The following is a 9867-nucleotide window of genomic DNA, read 5'->3' as shown; positions in this document are numbered from 1 at the left end:
CTCAAAATAGAAGGAAACGCAGGTCCCTCAAGGTACTCAGAAAGTAAAGGAAGTGCCTAAGCTAATTTTGATTGTGGGAGAGCCCCTTCGAGGTATTTGGATACAACTTCTTGTGACAAGAGATAGGGGGGGGGAACAGGTTAAGGGTTTGTTGTCCTGGAACATGATAGCAAGTTAGGAGTAAGGCGCTGATACAGAGGTTTAAGACATCCATAGAATTAGTTAGGAATAAGGGAGGAATCCCGATCATGTGTGGCATTCTTTCAAGAAAGGGAGTTGGAAATGAATGGTTGTCGAGGGCACTTGGTGTCAATTGCCGACCGGACAAATATTGCAAATCAAATGCAATATCATTCATAGATAACTGGGAACACTTCTATGGAAGGAATGACATGTATGCTCGGGATGGGATGCATCTATCAGGGCTGGGGTGGTTGCTGCTGCGAACTCGTTGGAACTGGTGGTTGGAGGCGTTTGTTTGGGTTTAAACTGTTAGTAGATAGTGGTGTGGGAATTGATATGGAGAAAGGAGGTAATAAAAGTATGTGTTTGTTGGGAAAACAAATTGGTAAAATGAACAGGGAAAGAGAAGGGCCTCAAAATAGCAATACACTTTAGGGTATATTACACGAACAGTAATAATATAAAATAAACATATTATAAAATAATAATATAACAGTAATCTTTTTGTCTAAGAAACAAAATAAACTATTTAAATGCTCTTGTCTGCACAGAAAAAAAGAGATATTACTGAACTTACCGAAACTTGGATGAATGTAGAAAATAAAGAACTATTAACTCAATATCAAATAAATAGATTTAAACTATTTCATACAGATAGATATATTAGACGAGGAGGGGAAGTAGCCATATATGTTAGGGAAAAATTGAAATGTAGTCTCAAAAAGGGAATCAAAACTGAGCCACACACAAACAATTTGGCTAGAATTAAACGAAAAAGCAAACAATCTTTTAATAGTAGTTATATACAGGCCACCAAATTTAGACAGAATGGAAGCAAAGAACCTGTGATGAAATATCTAGAGCATCTAGGTCTAGCAGTATTTGTGTCATGGGGGACTTTTAATTTTAGTGGAATAAACTGGTTTAAAAAAAACATTGAATAATGAAGCAGAAGATTTTCTAGAATTAATTGACGATTGCTTTCTTGAGCAACACATTAAGGGGGCTCATCAGGTTCCAAAAATGCAATAAATGAAAACTCATTCGATTTCAATCAAACTTTTTTGACAAGTTCTATATGAAAAGTGTTTCATCTGGTCCAAGTTTCAGCATCGTAGCATAGATAGGAAGGGAGAAAAAAAATATTGAAGTAGTTGTGAAAATTATGCCAAAATGGTCAAAATCGATTATCAATCAAAAGTGTCAACTGAAATCATAGCTATGACTCTTTGCTATCACAATAGTATATATTAAACAAATATTATAATTAGTTTAATTGGAAAAAATTTTTAAGAAAAAAACAAAAAATGTATTTTTTTTTCTATTTTTTTCGGGCGATTTGCATCAAACTTACACACCTGACTGTACGTAAGCCTATCTGTAATGGTGCCAATTTTGGAGAAAATTGGTTGATGTCAACCTCAGCCACAGATTTTAGAACCTTAGACTTTATTCTTTTTTTTTTCAATTGACACAAACGTTTACAAAACTGATTCGTTTTTAATTCAATTTACATGAAACTTACACAGTATATGTGGAGGGCATGTCTCTACATTTGAGAGTTTTCATTTTTCTCTAAGTTCATTTATTGATTTTATAATAGCAATAAACATGCCATATTTGCATAATTTTTTGGGGGAACTTTGAACATTTGTATTAGGAAAACTAAAGATGTTTTGGAAATTCTACAACATGCAATCTTTTATTATATGCTAATGTGTCAGAAAATTCTCACAGAATAATTATATCTGAAACGTGTGTTCTGAAGTGTGGACTTGAAAATGTGTAAAAAACGTTGAAAAAAACAAAAAAACAAAAAATCTCCCTTTCTCTTTATGCTGCAGAACTGAAACTTGGGACAATTTCAGCACTTTTCACATACAACTAGTCAAATAATATTGGTTGACATTGAACAACTTTTCCAACACCAACCTAATGCACCCAACGCGGAACCAACGCGGGAAAATAATATTTTAGACTTCATATTAACTAACAATGAAACAAATTACATCGTAATAAGGAGTGAGCTAGGGACCAGTGATCACACAAATTAGATTTAGTATAGAATGCAGTAGATTTGTAGCGAAAAATTCTGTTAAAGTGCCAGATTTTCGAAAAGCTGATTTTAATAGTGTAAGAAATTTGTTGGGTTAAATAGATTGCAAAATCATGGGCATGGGGAGTGTGCCAGTCTTGGAGCGAGACGCGAACCCAGTGACGAAAGATGTAAAAAGGGATTTCGATGTGGATTCAAATTATAACTTATTTAAAAATATTCTAAGCAAAGCACAGGAACGTAGTACCTTGAGGTTACCTTGAGGTGCTTCCGGGGCTTAGCGTCCCCGCGGCCCGGTCGTCGACCAGGCCTCCTGGTTGCCGGACTGATCAACCAGGCTGTTGGACGCGGCTGCTCGCAGCCTGACGTATGAGTCACAGCCTGGTTGATCAGGTATCCTTTGGAGGTGCTTATCCAGTTCTCTCTTGAACACTGTGAGGGGTCGGCCAGTGATGCCCCTTATGTGTAGTATACCATACAAATTGAATAGATCGAATACTAATGACCCAAAATGAATAACAAAGGATCTGAAGAACCTTATAGATAGAAAGAGAGCTTGTACAAAAAGATAAAGAATGGGGAAGTCAGTTTAGAACAAGAATTCGTCCAACTGGTTAGAAATGTTAAAAGTAAGTAAGTAATCAAAAGAAGGCACCAAACCGGGAAGGCTATGTAGCACCATCAAATGTGCGCAATAATCAGAGGGCGCTAAATATCACCAAGAATGCCAATACGAGAACAGAAACGCACAAGGCGAACGATATCAAAAGTATCCAATTCACCAGGAATTCTATCGAGGGACAAGTGATCGCGTGGGACGGATGGAAAGCAAAACACACGCTCATCCTGGAAGTCAGGACATTCAACAAGGATATGCACGACCGTAAGAGGGACAAAGCAATTTGGACATAAAGGAGTTGGGCAGTGCTCCATTAAGTGACCGTGAGTTAAGCGAGTATGGCCAAGACGCAACCTTGCTAGAGCCGTTTCCCACAGTTGGTTACGGTGGCAAGAGGATGGCCATGAGGACGCAAAACCCTTAAGAGTATGCAGTTTGTTACTAGTAACAGAAGACCAATAAGCCTGCCGACGGGTAAGGATGGAGGAATGAATAACTGGGTAAAAGTTGGAATAAGGAATATTTTTACGAGAGATGGGACAAGAGAGGACAGCTTCCCTGGCGGCAGCATCCGCACACTCATTTAAAGAGACACCAATAAGGCTGGGAACCCAACAAAACTCAACCGACTTAAATTTACTGTGAATAAGAAACAGTCAATGCTGTATCTTGACAACCACTGGATGAACCTGATTAAAGGACCCGAGAGCCATGAGAGAACTACGAGAGTCAACGACAACTACAAAGGAAGATTGGCAATGATAAAGCAGGAGACGAAGAGCATAGAGAATAACAAAGTTCCGCTGTGAAGATGCTAGTCTCCAGAGGTAAGCGACACATATAAGTGCTACCAGGAAAAACAACAGAGTAGCCTACACTGTCCGCAGACTTAGACCCATCGGTGAAGATGGAAACGGAACGGGAGTGTGAAGAAAAATGCTCGAGGAAAAGGGGTTTCAGAACTGTAGGAGGGGTAAAAGTTTTAGTGATGCGGGTTAAGGATGTACAATACTGCGGAAGGGGGACTCTGCATGGGGGCAAAGAAGGAACAACATGAGGAGAAATATTAGAAATACGAACTGAAAGAGAATCCTGTCCTGAATCCTGAAAGAAAATCCTTCCTAAAAGGTTGTAACAGATCCCAGGAGCACCACACCAGAAACAAATACCTATTTCATATTCCAAAAGTACGACTTAATCAAACTAGAAATGCTTTACAAATCAACGGACCCAGAATGTGGAATGACCTTCCAATCATGTTAAAGACTGTACCTCTCCCAACCAGTTTAAGATGAAAACTAGGTACTACCTAATTAACTCCTTGTAACCTACCTCACCCCTAAAATGTCAACCCATGTCTACTATTTTAAACAATGCTGTTTGTTGACCAAATTGTATAATTGCTATTTTTTCTGCCATGTTACCCCCCCCCCCTTTTTTCTTATTTTTTTATTTTCTCAACACAATTTATACTTTAATCTCAATTAATATTAAGTTTTAGTATTAGTGTTTTTCCTGCCCGAAACGCTTTGCATAATAGTGGCTTTAGGCATTGTATTTACTAGCTCTATTTATAAATCCATTAATGTTTTGTATCTCGCCTTGTATGTACTTTACCTGAATAAATATTCGATTTGATTTTTTATTTGATCTGTAAGCGAGATAACCGGACAGAAAGAGGGAGGTGGTGAAGAGGAACAAGAACCACAGGAGGGGTAAAAGTTAAAGCACGACAGAGGCGAGAGGAAGGATGTTGCAAGGACCGCGCAAGATAACGAAAGACAGTAGCGATCACGGCTGTCCTGGATGTCCTGGAGAGATAGGAAGCCAGTGTCAACATACAAGCTGAAGACGGGAGTCGAACGAACGTCACCAGAACTGAGGCTCAACCCGGTATGGTGCAAAGCATCAAGACGGCGAAGAGTAGGAGGAGAAGCAGATGAGAAAGCAGAAGAACCATAATCGAGTTTAGACAGGACGAGAGAGGAATGTAAAGCGAGGAGAGTGCGTCTATCCACTCCCCAAGAAGTATGGAACAACACCTGAAGGAGGGTAATGGCCTTAGAACATTCAACTCGGAGGTAAGAGATATGGGGCGACCAAGACAAACGAGTGTCAAAAATCAACCACAAAAGCTTAGCGGAATCCTTGTACACAATGGGGTGACCATAAAGCGACAAAGAAGGACGAAGAACGACACGAGTAAAAAGTAAAAGTCATAGCACAAGTCTTAGATGTAGAGAAGCTGAAGCCATGATTGGTGGCCCAAGATGACACGGCATCAATCACAAGTTGAAGCCGGTGTTGAAAGAGAGGCGAATCATCACCCCGACAGCAAAGGGTAAGATCGTCGACATAGAGCGCGGAGAAGACGCCTGAAGGAAGAGAGGAAAGAAGACCATTGAGGGCAACCAGAAAAAGAGTAGTGCTCAGAACACTACCCTGGGGCACACCTTCGTATTGCTGAAAAGTGGCAGAGAGAGCGGTACCAAGCCTCACCCGAAAGGAATGACAAGAGAGGAAGCTTTGGAGAAATAGAGGGAGATGACCATGAAGGCCAAAAGAATGAAGTTGGGGCAGAATATGATATCGCCAAGTGGTGTCGTAAGCCTTTTCCAAAATCAAAAAGGATGGTAACAATGGAGGTCTTTGCAGCAAAAGCAGTACGAATATTGACCTCCAAGTTCACCAGGACATCTGTAGTGATGCGGCACTTGCAGAAACCAAATTGAGAATGGAAGAGGTGGTGATAGTGTTCTAAGAACCACATCAGACGAACGTTAACCATACGTTCAAAGAGTTTGCAGACACAACTCATGAGGGCAATAGGGCGATAGTCCTTAGGGGAAGTCCCCAGAGACTCTGGTTTGCGAACAGGGAGGACAACGGCATCGAGCCATTCCTCAGGGACTGACAACGACTCCCAGATCCGATTATACAGACTCAGTAAATACTGAGACATACACAGAGGGAGATGGCAAAGCATTTCATAATGAATGCCATTGGAACCTGCCACCGTAGAACCACAGAGGGCCAGGGTAAGTCGAAGTTCAGAGAGAAGGGATCGTTAAAGGGAAGTCGGAGATGAGTGCAGAAATCTAAGGGACGAGATTCAAGGTCAGGTTTACGAAGAAGGAAAGATTGAGGAAGATGAGAACCAGAGCTAACAGAAGAAAAGTGGGAACCCAGTTCGGTAGCGACCTGCAACAGGTCCGCCACAAGAGTACCACGGAGGTGAAGGACCAGCGAGACATCGGGAACGAACTTGCCTGCTATTATCTTGCAGATATGCTTCCAGATCTGCAGTAGAGGCGTTTCGGACGTAATGGTGGAGACATAAGACATCCAACATTCATGTTTAGCCGTACGAATGGCCCTACGGGCCACCACACTCGCCTTCCGAAACAAAACAAAAGAATCAGCCGTCTGCCGACGGCGGTCTCTCTTCCAGGCTGCATGCTTACAGCGGACAGCTCAAGCACAGTCTGCATTCCACCAGGGAACGCACTTCCCTGGTCCCCGAGAGGAAGAGCGAGGAATAGAGCGGAGGGCAGCGGCGAAGAATGTATCATGAAAAAGGAGGAGAGAGCGAGGGAGAGGTCAGAGAGAGCAACTCCGAGGGCAAATAGGTTCCAGTCTGCCTTAGCAAACTGCCACCTACGGAAGGAGAAGGAAGGGCGAAAAGAGAAAAAAGTAACAAGGATGGGGAAATGGTCACTGCCATGGAGGTCATCAAGAACTCGCCACATGAAATCCAAGTAAAGAGACGAGCAGAGAGAAAGATCAAGACAAGAAAGGGTGTGAGTCCGAGTGTCCAAATGAGTGGGATCGCCAGAATTCAGAAGAGACAGGGAAGAAGAGAGGATGAATGGCTCAAGAAGGCGACTCCGGATGTTTGTCAGAACATCACCCCAAAGGGTATGACGACAATTGAAATCACCTAGCAGGAGCACAGACGCCGGTAACGAGTCCAGTAGGCGTTTAAGATCGGGAAGAAAAAGCGGGACACTCGGGGGGGAGATTAATGGAACAAACTGTGTAACATTTCCTCACAAAGATACGGGTAGCAGAACATTGGAGGCGATGGAAGAAGTAAGGGGACATAGGCAACATTAGAGCAAATCAAGAGAGCAGAAGAGTTAGGAGCTTGGGGGGGAGAGGGGAGAGAAAGGAATAGGCACGGAAGCGACCAGGACGCGCACCAAGCATCGGCTCCTGAAGACAGACACAAAGGGGCAAAAACCGTGAAATCAGAAGTCGGAGTGCAAGGAAATTGGCATAATAACCACGAATGTTCCACTGAAGAATAGACATCGACAAGAAGAGAAAGGACAGCAACAGAGAACAACAAAGAAACAAAGGTGAAAAGGGAACACAGCATGATAAAGAAGTGCAGGATCAGGGTCAGCGAAGTCAGGGTTAGGGGGCATGGGTAAACTGAGTAAAGATGGAGGGAAGGGAGTGGGAGGACAGACCAGAGGCGGACGTACAGGGACAGGAGGAGGAAGGGGGACACAACCGTTGGTCAAGGACAGCAGCAAGAGGGGCATTCCAGGGAGTGCACCTCAGCAAGGGCAGCAACGGAGAGGGAAGCGGGGGCCAAAGAAACCGCCATAGCAGGAACAGGGGGCGCAACTACCGAAATGGGAGGGGATGGAGGGAGAGTGTCAGAGGTAGGGGCAAGGAAGAAAGGGAAGCCTTCTTACCCGCCGGGGAGGAGGAAAGAGAGAAGCCAGGCTTTCGCTTCTGACTCAAAGAGACAGGCTTCCCAGCAACAATCTACTGGGCAACAGATTCAAGCGTCTCAATAGAAGAAGCAGAACGAGAGCAAACACGATGGCAGTTGGGAGAGCGATGGACATCAGCCCACACTGACAGGCGGCGTGGAGAGCTAAGAGATGGAGGAGAAGGATGGGAAGGAGGATTGGAGAGAGACAAGGAAGAAGACACAGGAGACATGACAGACTGGGTAAAAAAAATGGGAACCCCTGAGCGCCATGAGGGAGACCCTTCAGGACAGAACTCAAAGGAACAGAGGAGGAGGCTGTTGGCATGTCTGGGTCTAAGGCCTGGAAACGGTTGTGAGACTGAGGAAGGCAGGAAGGACGAGTAGAGGAAGAGCGCAACATGCGAGCATAAGAGATGTTAGCATAAGGTGGGAAACGGGGAACTTGGCACCTCGCCTCAGGAAAAGACAAACGTTCCCGGTGCTTCAAGTTGAGGACAGCCGTCTCAAGCTTGTAATGTATACATGCACGGGAGAAGGTAGGGTGGGTCTCGCTGCAATTGAGGCAGCGAGCCTGGGGAGAAGTGCACTCGGACAGAGTGACCTTCGTCCCCACACACAGGACAGAGAGAGACAGTACCGGAGCAGCGGAGGGCTCCATGCCCAAACCTCCAGCACTTATTACAGAGCCGAGGAGAGGGAATGTACTCCTGGACGGAGCACCTAGCAACAGCAAGAATGACAGAGGGCGGAAGGGTCCCACCATCAAAGGTAATCTTCACAACCCGAAGGGGTCGACGGCGACTACCACGAGCGGGATGAGTAAACGAGTCTACCTGGAGGACAGAATGGCCCAGGGCTTCGAGGATATGCCGAATATCATCGTGACAGTCCTGTAGATTTCGAACACCGGTTGCAACATGGGGTGGGAGGAGAATAGTGCCAACACTGGCATTCAACCAAGCGTTCTTGGAGACCCGGACAGGGGTCTCGCCAAGGCAGGATAAGGTGGCCAAACGGGAGGCTGCATCCTGAGAAGGAGCAGCAACAACACGTGTACCGAGACGGGTGGGGTTGAAGGTAACAGAGGCATCTACTGAATCAACGAGGTGCCTATGGAGGGAGAAATCGTCAGGAGGCGTAGAATCAAGAGGGAGGAGATGAAAGTATTTGGCCCACGAAGTGGGACCAAACAAGGCTTGATACGCATCAGTACAGGAAGGAATCGAGCGATTGCGGCCATGTCGAAGATGGGGTTGAGAACCCCCAGACAGAGAGAGGGGTTACAAGGCGCAGTAGTCACAACTAGAGACCGAGCCGTGCCAGGGGACGAAATGGTCACCACTGGGGGCTTGGGGCTCGACCCAATCACAAAGGAGGGAGGGGAACCGAGGAAAGTAGTCAGGAGGATCAAAGGAGAAGAAAGGTCGGGGCCCAATGCAGAGGGGGCTACAGAGCCCGGTTTTCCAACACAGGCCAACTCGGGGGCTTGGTCACCCACCCCACGAGTCCGAGAAGGTAAAAAAGGAACATTAATTGATAGAGACGAGAGGAAAGACTTTCATTCACGAATGTGCCCCCACACCCACCACGGAGCCACAATTAGAGGATAAGACACCACCCAACAAGAGACATGTTCAAGCCCCCCCCCCAGGGGGTGGATCGTGAGTATACGCCCCACAAACGCCACCTTAGGAACTGTCAGTCCGTCGAGATCGGGTTCAGCGATGAAAGGACGATTGAATAAAAAGTCCCCCCTCACTCGAGACGTTGGGTACTACAGTTCTACAGGTGCAAGAGTATGCCTCCTCAAACACCCGGGCATCAAAACAAAAGAAGCCCAAAAGAATATGATCAAAACAGGCACAAGGTCACCTTACCTTGAGGTTACCTTGAGGTGCTTCCGGGGCTTAGCGTCCCCGCGGCCCGGTCGTCGACCAGGCCTCCTGGTTGCCGGACTGATCAACCAAGCTGTTGGACGCAGCTGCTCGCAGTCTGACATATGAGTCACAGCCTGGTTGGTCAGGTATCCTTTGGAGGTGCTTATCCAGGTCAGTGGGAAATGACAATTAGAAAGGAGAAGATGGGGGGGGGGGGGGGGAGAAAAACGAAACAAAAGGAAAAGGAAACGTTGTCCAGCAAAATTGGTGAGGACAGCAGCAGGAGCATAAGGCCACAAAAGGACAGAGGACTGTCCCATGGAGCATCACACTCCGGCAGCCGCCCACCAAGCCCCCTCACGGCAACGAGCCGGACAGGGAGGGGGGGTTGTCATATGAAGAA

At 45.5% G+C, this 9867-nt stretch overlaps 1 protein-coding gene across 2 annotated transcripts in view; it reads right to left on the bottom strand.

Annotated features, from left to right (window-relative positions):
* Positions 1-9867, bottom strand: part of LOC123757021 (dynein axonemal heavy chain 6-like) — a 253215-nt gene that overhangs the window by 2482 nt on the left and 240866 nt on the right. The gene's annotated exons all lie outside the window — the stretch shown is intronic.

This window comes from Procambarus clarkii, chromosome 22 (assembly GCF_040958095.1).
Source record: "Procambarus clarkii isolate CNS0578487 chromosome 22, FALCON_Pclarkii_2.0, whole genome shotgun sequence".
Lineage (NCBI taxonomy): Eukaryota > Metazoa > Arthropoda > Malacostraca > Decapoda > Cambaridae > Procambarus > Procambarus clarkii.
The sequence above is the reverse complement of the archived record's forward strand: the minus strand, read 5'-3'. Positions and strand labels throughout refer to the sequence as shown.